Source organism: Lepidothrix coronata, unplaced genomic scaffold (assembly GCF_001604755.1).
Source record: "Lepidothrix coronata isolate B3197 unplaced genomic scaffold, Lepidothrix_coronata-1.0 Scaffold11, whole genome shotgun sequence".
Classification (NCBI taxonomy): Eukaryota; Metazoa; Chordata; class Aves; order Passeriformes; family Pipridae; genus Lepidothrix; species Lepidothrix coronata.
The window spans coordinates 3429243-3446974 of record NW_016690191.1 but is presented as its reverse complement, the minus strand read 5'-3'; the positions used below and the strand labels follow the sequence as shown (position 1 = coordinate 3446974).

At 44.1% G+C, this 17732-nt stretch overlaps 1 protein-coding gene across 1 annotated transcript in view; it reads left to right on the top strand.

Annotated features, from left to right (window-relative positions):
* Positions 1-17732, top strand: part of SLCO3A1 (solute carrier organic anion transporter family member 3A1) — a 134092-nt gene that overhangs the window by 34151 nt on the left and 82209 nt on the right. The window lies entirely within an intron of this gene.

Sequence of the window (17732 nt, the reverse complement as noted above, 5' to 3'; positions counted from 1 at the left end):
ACTAGATGATCTTTAAGGTCTCTTCCAACACAAATGATAGTGGTCAGTGAGATGCAAGAAGCATTTTGAGGACAGACTCTACATTCTTCCATAACTCATTTTCAGGAGCCACCAGCACAGAGATGTGCATCCCGGATTTGTCCAGTCGCTTTTGAAAGCTCTCTTATGCTTATGGCCTGCACAATAGAAATAGGATCAAATTCCACAGTTCCCTGTGGCTTTTCTCATCTCTTAGGCTGTGCTGTTTTTTCCCATGTTTGTTGCTTTATTGATTGGATGTCTAGAATTTTGTCTTTAAGGCTGTGAAAGTGGTGAAGTGGGCACAAAATTTCTGGAGTGAAGATATCTTAGAAGTGGATTCTGCCTGTCAAAAATCTTGCTGCTGCCAGAGGTGGCAGTCATGTCATCACCCCGGCCTTGCCTTATTCTATCACAGATAGGAGTGCTCTGGGAGTTCCTTGGACTGTTGAGAAAATGTACTGGGATGGGTAGATAAAGCATAGGCTGGCACAGCTGGCAAAAATTAGGACAAGCCATCCCATTAGATGAAAAATACAGTCTCAGATGGGTTTTGCCAGTGTGTCAAAGACCTGTTGAAATGAAAATTTCAGATATACAAGAGAAGTGAAAATGCAACTGTGCTGCTCTCCACCATTACTGTGTAAAATACTCCCATGTGTAGCTCCTTGAGTTCATCTCACATTCTGCACTCCCCAAAACCATGGTAATGTGGAGACTACAGCAGCTTGAGCGAAGCTTTCTGAATAAATTAGTCTTGCTGTCCTATGGTTTTCCAAGTCTAAGTAAACAGATGAGACTTATTCTATGCCTTAAAATCAGCAAGTTTGGGTTTTATTAGCCCTGGAGGGGCAGTAAATTCTAGAGCTGAGCCAGAGGAGCAGAAGGGGGAAGGAGGCAAGTAAGGAGGTGTAGCACTAGGCAAGGATATGCTCGAGAAAGTCCTTGCTGCTTACTGCAGCCCAGGAAGGCAATTTGAAATGGAATCTACAGTGCACCAGGGAGCTGTTGGAGGTGGCTTAGGATGGGGTAAGGATTTGGGAAATCTGCTTTAGTGAAGGCTGCATTCAGCAGAGGCAAGAATAAGGATGTTGGTGAAAGGGAGGTGGAGCGTAGACGTGAGCAGCAGCATATTAAAGCCGGGTGGGCAGATATTGAAGAAACCAGAGTTAAGACAGGAGCTCAGCCGATAGAGGAGAAACATAGTATGGACCATCTCCATTAAGTCTACGGAAGCCTGAATCCTCACATCAAAAGACTCTATTTTTATTAAAATTCAGGCTCTTTATTTTAATCGAAACCCATGGGTATCAGGTGTCTAAATTGAGTCTCAGCTAAATGTTGCCTTTCTGAATCACAGTTGTTGCACAATTCCCAATGGCATTGCTGTGTGCCTTCTCCTAGACCACGGGACACACACGGGTCTCCATTTTCTTGCAAAGCAAGCTTGTTTTGTGAATAAACAGTGTGTTTTGATGGTGAGTGTGGGTGGTGTCAGGAGCGGAAGTGAGTGTGCCAGGAGCCTGGTTCCCAAAAAGAGATCCAGTGTTTACTGAACATGCTAATTGCTGCGTCCAACCCATCATTTGACTTCTGCCCATAGCATGCTGACTAAAGGTGCTGATAACGCTTTTGTTGAGTGAAAACTTATAAGAAAAAAAAAAAAGAGGCTCTTGAATTTCAGGCATACCACTGGCTGCTGGTTTACTCTTTGGCTGGCATTTTTTTGGAGGGATCTTTGAGACTGAAGGTGGCAAAGGAAGGAAATGCTTTTGGTTTTTTTGGTTTTGTTTTTTAATGCCCCATATGGCCGTTTTATTAACTGGAAAACCTCCAACTGTGAATTGGATGATGTTACACAGCTACAGAGAAAAACTCAATCCCAGCCGTGTAGCAGAGAATAGTTGTGCCTCTAACCTGAGCTGTGCCACCCCCAGCTAGGGTTAGGGGGGAAAATAAAAAGCTGCCTTTGCCCTGTTTTGCTGACCCAAGGAAAACATTGTTGCTTTTCACGCTGGGGATGTTGAGCTTTTCAAACAAAATGCAAACCTTGAACAAATGAGTCATCAGCAGGTCATCAAAGAGCACCTCTGTTTGAATTGAGCTTCTGGGAGGAAAGGTACCGCAAACCCACAAGTTTGGTGTGTTTACAATTGCAGTGGGTTTATCCCCCACAAAGTAGTGGAATGCCTATATTTTCACATTATTCCCTGCTTGTGTGACTGGGCTCTTCTACCATAGTGTGAAAGAACACACTGCAAACCAGACTTCTGTAGCAATGATCTGCATTGTGCGTTATTCAGGCACTTCCCAAGGACTGACTCTTGATTTCTGCCCAAGGAGCATTTCTTCACATTGTCTATGGATTTTTGTCCCATCTCCCCTGCTAAGACAAATGACTTGCCGTGTGTAGCATCTCAGTTGGAAATGAGACTGAGGATTGAGAAATAGCACTTAGGCATGTTCATATTGTCTTCTGCGTGTGTATATGTTGAAGTCACAACCTCAGTTCTCTGTCCAGGAGACTTGGGAAAGTGCATTTCTCAGACCTGCCTTTTGATTTGTTACCTTCTGTTGTGCAAAGCAGTGAAAAGGAGAGTTGGAACCGCAGTCTTTGTTATCAGGGTGTCTTGGTTCTTCCACTATATCCTGGAGACTTTCTGTCTCTCAGGGGGATGCAAGAGAGAGGAATGGAATTTGTTTAAATGAATCCCTTTAGATTTAAGGGCTTGCTTCCCTGTCAGTTATAAGCGTAGAAATGGGTTTTGACGTTTAGGAGTGGACCTTTCCCATTTCACATCTGCTCCTCACAGTCTTCAGAGCTGGACCCAAGACAGTGGAATCCACGCTAGCACTGTCACTTGTTGAAGTTCAGCAGATGACTCATTATTTATCATGCCAGCTTCTCTCTGAAGCTGTGCAAGGTAGCACAGAACCGCTGTCTGTTTGCCAAAGGTGATATTTAGGACCAAATGGGCTGGGAAAAGTTCCTCAGTGGGTAGGCAGAGCCCACTGTGCCCACCAGCAGTGACTTGGGGCAGTTGTTCCCTTTCCCTGAAGATGCCTGTGGATGGGAGACAGCCTGCCAGAGACAGAACAAGTAAATAAGCTCTGCTCTGGTTACAGCAGGTGGATAATATATCAGCAGGGTCCTTGCAGCCAAGGGTCTGCTGCCAGCTGGGACAGAAGCTGAGATAACCTTTGGCTGTGCTGAGGCTTCAGGAGCAGAGTCGGAGCTGTGTCAACACCACATGGCACCCTCTGTGCCTCTGGGGACAGTGAATGTGCTTGGGTGTTTGCTGGGGTGAGGCTGGCAAACTGCTGCAGGTGGGGAACTGGAACAAAGCAGTCACAGGCTCGGTTTTGCAGGACCTGGACCTTCTGTTTTGTGTAATCTACAGCCTTCTGAGGGAAGGTACTGCAAGGGGAGCAGAAGATCCAGTATTGACCATTGAGACTTAGTGCCTCCAACCCAGGTTAGGGGCTCCTTAGTCACAACCTGTCTGTGTAGCACAAAGTGCCTTTAGTTGCCTGAAGGGACCTCTCCTTTTCTGCTGGTCACAAACTTGTGGCTCTGTCGATGTCCCAAGCTATGTTGCTGCATGGGAATCACTATCCCCTTTTCAACCAGTTGAGTTCATAACTGTTGTGTCATGGCTGAAGAAAGGGAAGATTCGGTGGTGATACTTAAATTGCTGTTATTTAACAGGCTCCTCTGTGCAGCACGAGGAGGAACCACCTCCTCTACTGAGTTTCCCCTCTCTGGGAGAGGGGGTTCCAGTCTAACCTCGAGTGACTGCACAGAGGGTCCGTGTGGCTGAATCTTCCTGCCCTATCAGCTGCGTAGGAAACAGGTGAATGTTATGGTTTAGCACCAAGTTTGTGTTTCTGGTGTCTACTGCTCTTCCTTAACGAGGCTTTTGGGATTTAATTACAGTTACTACCTAACTTCAAGTCCCTGGTGTCCTTGGGTTCACAGTAGTCGAGGGAAAGACTGGCTGCTCTGGAGCCGAGCTGAGAGACTTGGGGCTCATCTCTGGAGATGCTGCTCTCCAGGAACTGCTCCTCCATCAAAGGATGCTGTCATATACCCAAGTCTCTGGCTTTGATTTTTAATATAGGTGGTTAGAGTATCCTCCTTACACACTGACTTCAAACACAGATTGTGCAGGATTACCGCTGGATAACAGCCAAATCCCAGGCAGTAGGGACTGTTTAATCACACTCCTCTGTCTCTACTGGATTAACATAATTAATGTAAGGCCTTTTGGATGGGCGACCTGTTATTTGTCTGGTGCAGTTCTTCATTTGTGCAGTGCTGTGCATATACCCAGGATGCTCTAAAAATGGTGATGGAGGTCTAATCCCACTTGGTGACCAACTAAAATCTCCATTTTCAGACAAGTTTACTGCTCCCTTCAGGGGATGTTGTAGACTATTTAAAAAAAATTTAAAAAATTCAGAATGCCAAGATTAAATCAGAATGATCATTTCCCAAGTGACTTAAAGGGAAATTAAAGTGTTCCTTTTTATTGTTATTTTTAATGTCATTTCTCTAGGGAGCAAAAAAAGTTATTAATAAACTGAAGGTTCATCAGTGCTTTATGGTCCTGACCAATTTCAAGGGTGACTCAGATCTTAATGTGCAGTGGAGATATGAGTGATTGTGCCCTTGCACACCCAGCCTGGGCACATGGGGAAGGAGCTGTGGCTTTATCTTCTGCACTTTGTGGCATCTGGAATCGTGGCAAGGAGGCAAAAAGTGTTTCCCAGACATCCCATGGGCCCAAAATTCTGTTGGCTGAGTTCCTCCCTCTGTTTTTCTGCACTTCTTATGCAGCTGGACATGATCTAAACCTCAACAGGATATGCTGGCTCCCTTTTATTTCCACTGTTTCAGAGTTTTCTATCAGAAAATTGGAGAGAGTTTATTTAAGAATTAGAAAACCCAATAACACAAGCCTTGCAAAAACTGAATGTAACAAGTCAAATACTTTACTTGAATATTAATTTTTGAATAGAGGAATGCCTTTAGTAGGCTTTTTGTGTAGCAGAAGAAGTGACAATGTTTATTTTTTTATGAAAGCCAAATTCTGCTTTAATTTTTCCCATGTAACCTTTTATATTCTGTAAAATCATGGATATAATAATTTCATAAGGAGGAAAATCAAGTTTCATCAGTTCTGGTGGATTGTTTTCCAGATCTTGGCTGTACCCATCTGTGCAGAAGGCAGAGGCTTTTTGGAGCATTCTGTAAAAAACAAATGCTTGTGTCCAAGCTCGAAAATTAGCATGAAAGTGACATTTAATATTTGGCCATGAGCTGAAAAGCCTGTTATTTTCAGTGAGGTTAAAAGGAACCTCATTTGGGCAGCTCTGGCCCCCAGGGTCACAGCGTGCCCAGGTCTTTAAAGCAGAGCTGCTGCAGGCAGTGGTCTTGCGGGCCGTGGGAACTGGCAGCATTCCTGCTGGGAGCTCTGCAGTGTCCTGGGCTGCCCTTCTCTTGTCCCACTTCCTCCACGTGCCCTTCCAGAAGCAAGGAGCCGTTTCCAGGGGGTTCACGGGGTGAAAAGACTTGCTGTAAACACGAGCTGATCATTTAGCAGGCAATATGTGGTTGTATGTTGCCTCTGATTTGTACTCAGTGCTAGTAAGATGCGCTCATCACCCAGTCTGTGCTCACAAGCCTTATTATAACTAATGTAGAGGCATTTTCCTGTCATTTTTCCCCCTGGAGCCACTCGGTGTAAGGACTTTGGGGTGCTGTGCGAGTCCCAAATGCCCTGTGAGGGAGCACAGACTGTGTGAGCAGGAGCAGACAGGAGCATCAGTATACCTGGACCAAAACCTCTGTGTGTACGTAGGATGGGATATCCATTTTTCAGCTGCAAGAAGCCAAATATTTTAAGGTTCATGTGGAGCATCATTTGCAACAGAATAAATAGCTTGGAATGTCACGTTTTACACAGCAGAAATGCTTTTCTGACTTCCCAGCCCTTGGTATCTGTAACTTGCTTGAAAGAGTTGCTGACGTCTGCCCAAATGCCAATATCTTCTCAGCCATATGAACATTGATATCACGGCTTAAGCTTTAGTCTTTGAGAGGTGCAGCACAGCTAAAATCAAGCTGTGTTTCCAGCACTGAGGGAGATCCTGACTTTTAACCCACTGGCTTTTTATTTATTTTCCTTCTGTATTTGTTGTTGAATTGCAAAGACAATTTAATGCCAGGGTTTCTAAATGGGTTAGGGTTATATGATTTCTACAAGATGATGTATGTTGTATGATTTCTACATGATGATGGCAAATCTCCTTTGGGCTGTTTATACCATCTGATGCTGGTGACCTAAACAGGGCTAGGTCAGCAGAGCAGAAAGCAAGGTACTGGTGTTACATTTCCTTGCTACCTTTTCTTTACCTGTAGTAAAAAGGCAGGTCACAACAGTGCTTTATCCCTGCCTTCCTCTTAATTTTTACACTCCTTTGGCTCAGTCTTCTTTCCTTTGCAACTCCCTGCTGCCAAACCTTCTCCTTTCCATCCTGAGTGGATTTTGCATTCAGCCTTGTATCCCCTGCTGGCTTTTTTGCTGCCTTGCTGGACAGGTGCTCCTATCTAATGGTCTGGCTTTGTTTTTTTCTGGCTGTGGATGACTAATGGGGGATGTCGCATCCCACTAGGACTCCAGGAGACCTGGTTGTGTCACTATGTCTTAGTCAGTCAAAAAGATCCAGATTCAGAAGATTAAAGCTGGTACGGATTGTTGTGGCAGAACTGGGTTGGGGGTGATTGTACCAGGTGGTTTTGCTAGGTGCCCTCTGGCAGGGAGAGGTGAGGAGCAGCAGGGAGCAAGAACCCCTTCATGGTGCTCGGGTTCCATGAGAACAGTGCCCATTAACCTTGGGATCTGCTGAAGTATCTGTCACCACAGCACCGACACATCTGCTGTGCTGCACCCTTTAGTCAGGGCTCTCCATGAGGGAATTTGAGCTCCTGACCTCTGAGCTCTTCTCCTGTTAGGGCCAAGCTTCTGGTAAAATGGAGGTACAACCTCAGCCCAGGTTCTAACTTTGGCTGCTGCTCTGGTGGAGCTGATCCTGGGACCAGCTCTATGGCCTGGATCTGTCATGATGAACATCAGTGGTATCTTCAGAGGTTTGTTAGACTTTCTGCTTAAGGGCTCACACAGGCTCTGAATGCTGAAACCATTGCAATGAGAACTGTATGGGGGTAGGAGTGGGGGGGCTGTGATGGTCAGCCCTTTTTTTTCCTGCAGAGATGCAGCTGTTGGGAGCCAGCCCTTGACACTGGGAATATGATGGAAATGATGACTGCTCCCAGTGAGAGCAGAGGGAGCTGACACCATTCACTGCAATTTATTTCCATTTTCCCCTCCTTTGAGGACATAGTTTAGATCTGGTGTTTTATTTCTAATGACTAAAGTACCTTTTTACCTAATAATTAATCTCATTAAGCTCATAAGGGTTTTTAAGACTTCCTGGAAGTCTTCTGTCAACATGCTCACATGTTGTGAATGTCACTCATGGAAGGCTCCTACCTGTGATTTGCAAGTATTCAGGAATTTGGGATTTGGTGCTGACAAGTATGGACCAGCTCACCCCAGAGCCTTTTTCATGCCCTGGAGGAGAGGGCAGAAATGGTCTGTGGGGTTTGGTCCTGGTGCCTGAGGTGTAATTCCCCTTGAGTCATGCAAGGAATTGTTACTGCTGTTCCTTCCCATCCCACGCACTTTGTTCAGTGTCAAACATTAAGATCTCAGAAAATGAAATTAATTTCATCTTGGTGCAGCTATTAATGTTACACACTGCGGGAAAGCTCTTTAAGGAGGCCGACGACCTTCATCCATGTGGAATAAGTGCTGAATAATGGAGAGCTTTCATATTTCCACAAAAAGAAAGTGGCTTTTTAAGTCAACTGGAGATGCTACAGATGTGGAGGAGGGAAAAAAAAACCCAAAGTGCATTAGAAAACAGTGGGCTGAGTGTGCATGAGAACAGAACAGCAGCTCCTGCTGCCTGGCAGGTGCTGCTGTTTGCAGAGGCCTCTCATGAGCATGTGAGACCGCACTGACCCATCTGAACCTGCTACTCCTCTGGTACCTGGAGATCTTTGTAAGTCAGTGTGATCCCTTCCCATTGTGTTCAGCCTTTCCTCCTCTCCAGCCCAGAGACCCACATGGTTTCTGCACAGCCAGCCCCTGCCCCAGGATTTTCTCTCTCTTTCCCTGAACTGCTTCATATTGCAAACTTCTCTGATGGCCTCTGGTAACCTGTGATGTGCTTCAGCCGTCTATTTAAGGGAAGAAATACATCTTGAACAATTTATATATAGTCTGTTTTGTCTCCCCACCTGTTAATGCTTTGAGGAAATATCATGTCCTAGGAGCAAAAGTCTTGTGGTCTCTTAGTGAGGCTGTTCAGAGTGGCTGTCTATGAGAAGGATCCTTCTTCCTTACCCTGTCTGTTTTGTGGGGCTTGGCCTGAGCTTTGTCACCCTTTTGATGAATGGGGTGCTCAAAGCCTGAGCTGCTTGGGAAGAGTTTGCCAAATTCATTCCCTGCTTGCTGCATCATCAGCTAAATAATTAGAAAGATCCATTTGTGCCTCTGTGTCACCCCATGAGGTATGAGCCAGTAGGAACCTGCCACTTGAGATATTAGATGGAACTGGTAATTTTGAAGTGACTACGCAGAGCAACCAAAATCCACTGAGAAAGGATGGAAATTAAAACTCCCACCCATCCTTTTGAAGCCAGGTTACTGAATATGAGACAAGTTTGATTTGGGGATTATTGGATCCAAACTTTGTGACACCATTTGGTCCTAAGCCTCTTCCCTTTTTGGCTGTATGTTGGATGGTGGGACTTACCTTTAATCTGGGAAAAAATACAAAAGCCAACAAACAAAATGCAGTTGTGGGTTTTTTTCTGTGTGGCTTTTTGTAGTATTCTCATGCTTCTGGCAGCAGACAAGAAAACAACAGTTTCCTTAGTGCACAGTTGTGTTGAAAGAGGTCTGAGAGAATGTAATAGGCTTCCTTGAAAAGAGTTGAGTTGAAGGTACAAAAAGAGGTGCTCAGTACATGAGAAGAGAAGCTGATGTTTGGGCCTTGGACAAAAGAAGCTATTAAAATTTTGGCTTCCTGACAAAGTAGCAGCAGCTACTCTGTCTTGCAGTACTTGACGATCGAGCAGCATACATCCCAGTGTTTCAGAGAGCCACTTGTCAGTGCACTGTCTTGCCTGGCACAGAGGGATCTGCTGTTCCCAACCATGTGGGACTGGGTCCCACTATGATGCACCTAGAGTGGAACAGGGATGTCAGAGATCAGGAGGTCCTGGATGGATTTTGCAAAATCCTAGAATTTTGCAACACTAAGAAGGTAAATAGGAGCTGTTCCTGTGACTCTGCTTGTTTGCAGCAGCAGCAAAGCTGGTTTTGGCTCGATTCCCACAAGTCACTGAACTTCATTTTGCATCTGTTTCCACAATGTGCAGAAAGGAAAGGCAATAAATATTTATTACTCTGTAGCCTGGATGCAGGTTTTATTCCTCTTGCTATTCTTTCACTGTTCCTGTGACAGTTTATCTTGTGGCTTTGGAGTGGCCCCAGCACAGAGAAAATTGAAGAAGGGCTTGCAAGAGGTTTTGAAGGGGCCCGCTGCCACCCCAAGACACACTGTTCAATAAACCTTTATAATGTCTGTCTCCTAGAACACTCTTTGCCTCTGCCTTTCTGCTTTGCTGGTAATTACAAGCTCTTCTCCAGCATGTCAGATGCTAATCTGCCATTTATCATTGCATGGCTCTGCAAAGCACCTGGAAGGGTTTTCCAAGATGGGAATGCTGCACCCAGCACTTCACGTCCATCTGTGGTCCCTGCGCCCTCCGCGATGAGTCACCCTGATCACGCTCCTAAAAACCCCTCGCTTGGAGAAGTTTAGGGAGAGTGGAGAAAAACTTTATGTTTTATTACTTAGATAATGAGTCATTCTTATGAAAGTCATGGTGCATTATTGGCATCAGCGTTTCTCAGGAGGGAAAACCAAAAGAAGTCAGACTTCTCATGCAGTATTGACCTTCTGTCATTGTTTTTTTCATGGAATTAAAGCACAGTTTCTTTACATCATATGGAAGATTAGAAAATGAAATTCAAGAGATTGTGATGAAGAGGAAAATACAGAGTGCCATATAGCTACCCTGTATTTACCGGTGTTGTTTACTACTCTGGGTCCAGACCTCTGCTTTTGGGTTAAAGGCTTATACTTTCCTTTCTCATTTTAAAGAGAAAGGTCAGTATTTTTTGTTGAGTCCACAGAAGCTGCTGCACGCTGGTATTTTGTGGAAAAGCAGTCATAGATTCATGGTCCATCTTGGTTTTTTCCCTCTGGACAGCATCAACAGCAGGCAAGTCATTAGATGGTGATTTTACTCCTTTGCATGGAGGGGAGTTCGTGTCCATCTTTCTTGGGTGCTTCTGAATTGCCCTTCCTTTCACACACACATTCATGCACTGGTACTGGCAATAGTTCAGGCATTTCTGTACCACATTAAACTTGGAGACAGCTGTGGCCAGAGTCCCCCTTGGCCTATGCCCTGTCTCACATAGTAACAAATACTCAAGTGTGGAAGAACCAACACGAGGCAGGATGATCCTCTCCTGGGTATTTTCAACCAGGTCTGGCTGTTCTGTGGTTTGGTTTGGAGGCTCCATCTGCACCATTGATGAATTTGGTGAGCCTATACTTTCCAAATTTCTCTAACCTGACTTTAGGCTGATTTGTATTTTAGGTCTTGCAACATCTTGCAGCAGCAAGTGCCACAAATTAAATTTTTCTTTTTAGGTTGCTTTTACATCTTTTGCCTGGGTACCCACAGGCCCAGAGAGAGTAGTTGTTTTTTGTTCACCTCTTCCATACAATTCAGTCATCTCTTGTCTTCATATTAAGTCCCCAATCCAGCAGTTGTCTCGTTCCATATTTTCATTCCATATTTCTAATTTCCTTGTCTCATCTTGTCTTGATATGAAAGCATTTTGCTTGTCTGATGACCTTAACAGTGCCACAGCTGTGTCATGGGGTGGAGCTGGTTGACTTGATTCCAGGGGTGTTTTCCTTTCTTATGGGACTCAAGACCTATAACATTACTCATTTCTGAGATTAAGGTAAATACTTAAGTTGCTAAACTGGGTTTTTTGAATAAAGAGAAGAGAAATAGAGAGGGGAGAAGAACCCTGTAGGCAGAGGTGCTGATCTGCGTGGAGGTGTGTCTGAATGAAGGTATTAAAGCATTGTACAGTATTAAATTGGTTATTATTTTGAAATCAATGCACTGAAAAGGCAGAGCCTCAAAACTTAGCTTTACACCTGTGTTCCTGCTGAAGTAAATATTTTTGTAAAAATCAATGAAGGGAGCCTGCTCAGCAGTGTAAATTCTGTGTAATTATTGAGCAGAGAATTACAGTTGTCACGTATCGATTCCCCCCTGCTTTGTTAGAGCTTCCTCCTTTCTGCAGGGCTGAATTGCAGTCACAGTGTCAGTATTAAAGAACTGGAGAAAGGACAGAGTGTGCTGCTGGTAGTCAATATATGGCTGAGGAGAAGCATGTAAAAATGCACATGTGTACGTGGATTGCTTCAAGAGCATCTGACTCACATAAGCAAAACTGCTTAAGGAGTGAAATTTCCTTCTTTGACCCCATAAAGCTCAGCTGCTCCAGCAGTTCGTGTGAGCTAATGTTTAAACCATGGCTTCAGGGACAGCCCTAGAGGTGAGCACTTGTGCAGTTCTCCTTCTCTCCTGCCCACCCTGTCAAAAATGTTACAGCCACGTTTTGTCCTCAAAGTCACACTAAGATGCTTCTATTGGATGTTAATCTGCTGCTTCACTTCATAGTAGAGGTGTTTGCAATGCAGAAGTCGGTAAAACATTTCCTGGACTGTGTTTGCAGAGGACGAGGGAACCTGAAGGAGAACGTCCCCTATGTGCTTCAGTTTGCTTTTGTTTTAAAGCCAAAGGATTACATGTGTCATCTTGGGAAGGGTTGTTAACATCACACAATTGCAGCATTTCCAGTGATCCATCCTGAGGAGCTACACAGGATTATTCTGCTTTAAAACAAGCAACTGCAGCTGCTCAGGGGAGCATTTTTCCTTCAGCTGTGTTGTATGCTGGAGTAATTTAAGTCCACTAAAATGAAATACTGGCTAGGGATTTGTGACACAGTAGCAAAGTCATCCTTATTTTCAAGTTCTCAGGAAAGGCAAGTGTAGCTTGCTCAGAGAACATACTGTCCTGAGAATCAGGTCACACTTTGGTTTGATGCTGTTCCGTGTGAACATCCTAGAAATACTGGTGAAATTTCAAACTTATTGGGAGCACAGTAGTTCAGGATAAGGAGGGACTGTGGCTGTGGATGTGTGCAAGATTGAGCGCTCTTACTTAGTAGAAAGTCAATATTTCAAGGGTTAAAAAAAAGCTTCAAAAGAAAGTGTGTCAAAGTTTTGGTTGCTTGGAATGTTCCAGGGTAGCAGCAAAGGGTTTTTCTGGGGTATGTTTCAGAATTAAATATAGTAAGAAATGGGACAATCTCAGTTCATTGCACAGCAATTAATGATGGTGTATCTTTAGTCAAGGGGATGGAGGAGCTGCCTTGCTGCTGCCATTCCTCACACCTGCATCAGCCTTCACATTGGCAGAAATGTCACTGTCTCACAGTCCCACAGTACTGGGGCAGAGCTGGTGGCTGGGGCTGGAGAGCTTTACCTCCCAGAGCTTCCCTAGAGCCACCTCTTACTCTGATTGCATGGGTCTGCTGTGGCTGTAGCATTAGGGCTGCTCCAACCTTATCCTGCTGAGATGCAGAGCCAGCATGGGATTGGGATTGGGGAATTAAAAGCAGTGGTGCCAGAGGCTCTCTTGTATGCCACAGCAGAAAAGAACTTTTCACCTGACCTTGCAACTTTAACCTCCTCTGAAGGAGTTTTGAAGTAGCTGCTGTCTCTGAAGGAAGTTGAAGCAGAACTGGTTTGTAGTTAATGAGACACACAACTATTTTAGGCAAGCATTCCTCGCACAGCCTGCCAACATAGGGTGGGCTGTGGGCTCTACCGTGAGGCTAAATGCAGAGAACGCTCTGGACGGTGCTCTTCCTGAAAGCCAACTCCTGCCTACAGTGTCTCATCCTGGAGTGTGGGATGAAGTGATTATTGATGCAGCTTCTGTCTCTGAAAAGTGGAAAAGACTGGAAATCCTCCTGCTATGAATGAAAGGATGGCAGCAAACTTCCTGGGGCTCATTTCTGATTTATGGGCATGTTTCTGAACTGGCTGAGGAGAATCCTTCTTCATAGCACTGTCTGCAGCTGTTTGTTTTCAAATGTAAATCTTGGACGTGTGGAGGACGTAAATTTTAAAAAAAAAATTAATTGTTTAGTTTCTTCTTTATTCTAAAGGAGTGGAAGCAAACTTGTACAGGTCTCAGTGTTGCTTTGCTGAGTACTGTTAGGTCTTTCTGAGAAAGGAGGAAGTAGAAGCTTTCCTGTGACTGCAGGAAAGTAATTTTACCTTGTATACAGAGAAGCATGGATAACTTCCTTCCTTCCTCTGATTGTGCCAAAGCAAAACTGTATCACTTGTCTGCAGGTTTTTCTTTTGCAAATGTGTTTGATTGTGAGCTGTCTGCAAGAGAAAGCCAGGTCAAGGATAAAAATCCTATACTAATCCACTGTCTATTTAATTTCAGCTAAACCCTCCTGCCTTTCTGCCTTTTTACCTCTGCGAGGTCAGCAGAGAGGCTGCTGCTCTACTGTCATGCACTGTCTCGTGCTCTTTTAAACCTGATAAAATACCCTGTGTTTCTGTGATAATCTGGCCACAGCATCTCCCCATAACCCTTATTGCTGCTGGGCTCCTTCCGTAGGGTCACTCCGGGTAACTGGAGTGTTGCTGCACAGGCAAATCAAAGCAACATTTGTTGGGTATTTTTGCTTTGGCTCCACATTTGAATCCCTTTCTCCTTCTGTCTCCTGTCCTCAGCCCCGAGGCTGCTTTGCAAGCCTACTGTAGTCTCACCTGTGGCAAGATGGACACTTAGTCCTTCTATTTGCTTATCTGCAATTCCTTTTTCTTCTGTAAATGTTACTTAGAGATCTTGTTCCAATTTTTGAAATTACAGCCCTTGCATAAGCTCAGTTTCCAGACTCGTCTGTGTTTGGTACAGACTGGTGGGATTTATCACCTAAAAATTATTTATGCCTACTGCCCCATTCAGTTGTTCATGCACCTTTTACTGACTACTGAAAAATACAGATTTTAATGGTGTCCAAGTCTGAAAATGCCCAGTATTATTTGATCAGAGGAGAGAAATGAAGACGAGAGGGGTTTGTTGTATACAGAGAAAAGCAGACTGCTGAACATATACACTGAACATTAAGGGTTATTGCAAGAAGTATCTTTTTTTGGGTATGATACTTAAATGTGAAGGAATTCAGCTTTGTGTTCTGACAGCAGAGCAAACTGAAACAGAGCTTTGTTACCAGGTTTCCATCCCAAACAACTCTGAGGCTCTATCCAAACTGCTCAGCAAGAGAAGTAGAAACACGCTGATATACGTGTGCCACCTTGCTAGAAAACGTAAAGAAAAATCTGAGAATAACACACTTTGTGCTCATTTACTGAGCTCTCCTTCCCACGCAGTCAGTCATGAGCTGAAACAAAAGGATCAGGTGAGTGGGAGCAGGCTGGCAGGGAAGGAGCTGCTTCTCCCTGGGCAGTGAGAAATGGAGGGAGGAAAATTAAATAGCCAAGCTAATGCATTTTGAGGATAGAAATGCTGCACTCCAGTAGAGGGGGAGGCAGGGAATTGGGAATGCAGGCTCTCCTGCCTGGTAGCTGCTTTCTAGAGAAGTCTTGGGCTTCTGTAGCCATGGGAATCAGGAAGAACTTTGCTTCAGGTGTGTCAATTCTTGTAGTTGGCAAGGCTGGTCTGTGGGGCTTTTACAACTCTGTAAGAACACTGTACAGCCACAGGGCAGGTCTTCCTTCCTGCAGCCCTGCCATATCGTGCCTCTCCCCAGGGAGGGTAACAGTCCAGATCCAAGCCTTTCTTACACAGTGAACAACAAAGCTTTCTCCCTGGGATGCATAAGCTTTTATGGTTGTCCCAGGGAGGGTTTTGTCATGCAGGGACCATGGAACACATGCTGCTTTCTCTAACTTTGAGGTTGTCATCCCTTCTTGCAGCAAGTAAACTGAGTCAAAAGTTGCAGGCTGGGTTTGTGGAAATGCTCTCTGCATGGTAGCTGTTTAAGAGTGGCTGTTGCCTGAGCAACAGGGGAGATTTATGAAAATCTAGGTCTTGCTCCATGTGCTTCTGACAGCAAATCTGTGTTTGTTACTTTGCATCTTGACTCTCAATAGAAGTGTCATTGTCATCAATTTAATATACCTACTCTGTTTGTATTTCAGCAATAAAATCATATAAGGGGTTGGGTTCTTGCTCAGTAGAAATCAACAACAATTAATGTACTCTTTTCCTCCCCGACACCAAAATTTAAAACTCTGGCCTAACTCAAAGCTTCTTGTACTTGAAATATGTTTATTTTTTCTGTGTTGAAAATGCTCAGCCTTTGGCTCTTCACCTGTGATTCTCTGCAGCTCTCTACTGTCGATCACATCAGTGCCCTTGTGCTATAATGCAAAGTCATGCTGGATAATCACACATCAGCCCAGGAAACACAGCTTGGCCCCTGATCAAACTTGTTTCACAGTTCTGTGTACTCTGTACAAAAGATTTTTGGCTCATATAAATTAGCCTGTGCTGCTCCTGATGCACCGTTCATTTGGGGGTTTTATTCTTCCAAGTATTAAGGACTTCTGGCCATGTTCCTTTTTTTTGAGAGCTTAAAAAATAATTCGTGTTTGCTTATGTTTGTGCTTTTTAATAACTAATCCATTTTTCTAGCAGATGTGATGCTTATTTAGATTTATAAGAGCAAGGTGATAAAATGCCCAGCCCAAATGGTTAAGTGCCCTCACAAATTTATTCAAAACAAACCAGATACGAAAACAAAACTGGTAACCACCTCTGCTGTCTACACCGATAGGTGAGCTCCAGCTGGCACTGGAGAAGAAGGAACCACTGGAGTCTGTCCCAAAGAGCACTGCCAGGTGAGAATCAAACCTCTTATCCCAGCCGTAACTGGTGTATCAACAGATAGGAGCTTTGGGATTTAAGGGCTGAACAATTTCCAGGGAGATTTGGAGTGGTACTTGGAATAATTTTCAGATCCTGGGACCCATCTCTTGCTGTACTCACCAAGCAGCTTCTTGCCTATTGCCATCAAATCCAAGCAGAATTTACCTCTCACAGGAAGGTAAGTATCAGGTATCACCCTCTGCATGAAGGTTTGCATCCCCTGCTCCTGCAGAAACCTGAATATCTAACCACACTTGCAAGTAATGTGATAGTTTGAAGGAAGATATGTCATTTCACTTTTGGGATGCTCTCCTTAACCTCATGCTGCTTTCCCTAGTTAGTTACTGATTAAGCTTTAAAAATCCTTTAAGAATTTCTGTGAACACTGAAACTAATAAAGCCTGTGGATTTGGGATTCATTGATTTTCTCTACAGTTAATACATCCAGTTGAACCCTCTCCTGTTGAGATGAATTTCTCTTGTGTAAAATACGGTTTCCCATTGCTGTTTTTCTCGTTTGAAGAGAGAAGTTGAGCCTTTTGCCCCTTCTGTGAAAGTTGTAGGAACTCACTTGTATTGAAACTTCCAGCTCCGTATATTTGGTTAAAAATCTCAGTTGAAATCAGTGTGAGTTTGAGCTCTGGACTGAATTTGAGATGAAATTCCTCTGCCTTTGCATCTCTCTCGCCATGTGTCTTTGAGCAAAGTAGCTGAGCCTGGTGAGCACCCGTGAGCTGTGCCTCCAGTGTGACTGGAGTTGTATCTGCTCAAAAGCATATTTGTGTGTCTGAATGTCTCCAACCTGGCATTTCACTCATGCAGAAATGCAGGTTCATTCTGTCCACCTGCTTGTTTGGAAGTACTAGCTTTAACTTCTTCTATGTATTTTAGCTTTGTCATCCACAAAATGGAAAAGATAATACTCATTTGCTTACCTCACAAATTTGTTGAGAGGATTAACTGATGTTTGGACAGAGTTTTGAAACCTTATGCAAATATTAAGGTTATTGTTCATAGGCCCTGTGGAATATCAGAACTGTCAAATAAAAGAAGCTTGAACTATCTTCATGTTTTACAGCTGCACCACGTGTGCAGCTCTGGAGGTGGGATTTGTAGGGCTCCCCATGTCCCTGTTCAAAGGTGTGCACCATGCAAGGCTCCTCTGCTTTAAAATACACTTTACAACCTAGTTCTCATGTCTGTTGCCCATCTTGTCAGCTTGCAAACAGCTGAGCTTTAGGCATTTTAAGGAGCTTCAGAAATGTTTTGAAAATCCTCAGTTACAAGATTGTTTTCAGTTTTCCCAAATGAAATCTCAGACTGTACTTTTTAGGGATTTTCTTTCTAAGTATAGGTTCGAGGGGGTGAGTTTCCATTTCAGAATTCAAGTTTGCTTGAAATGTGGTGGCTTTTTGGAGAACCCTTTTTCTTTTTTCTCCCTAGTGCTGGTAATCTAGATACGCCAGCCTTGAACCACTGACAATGCATATCATTTTCACAA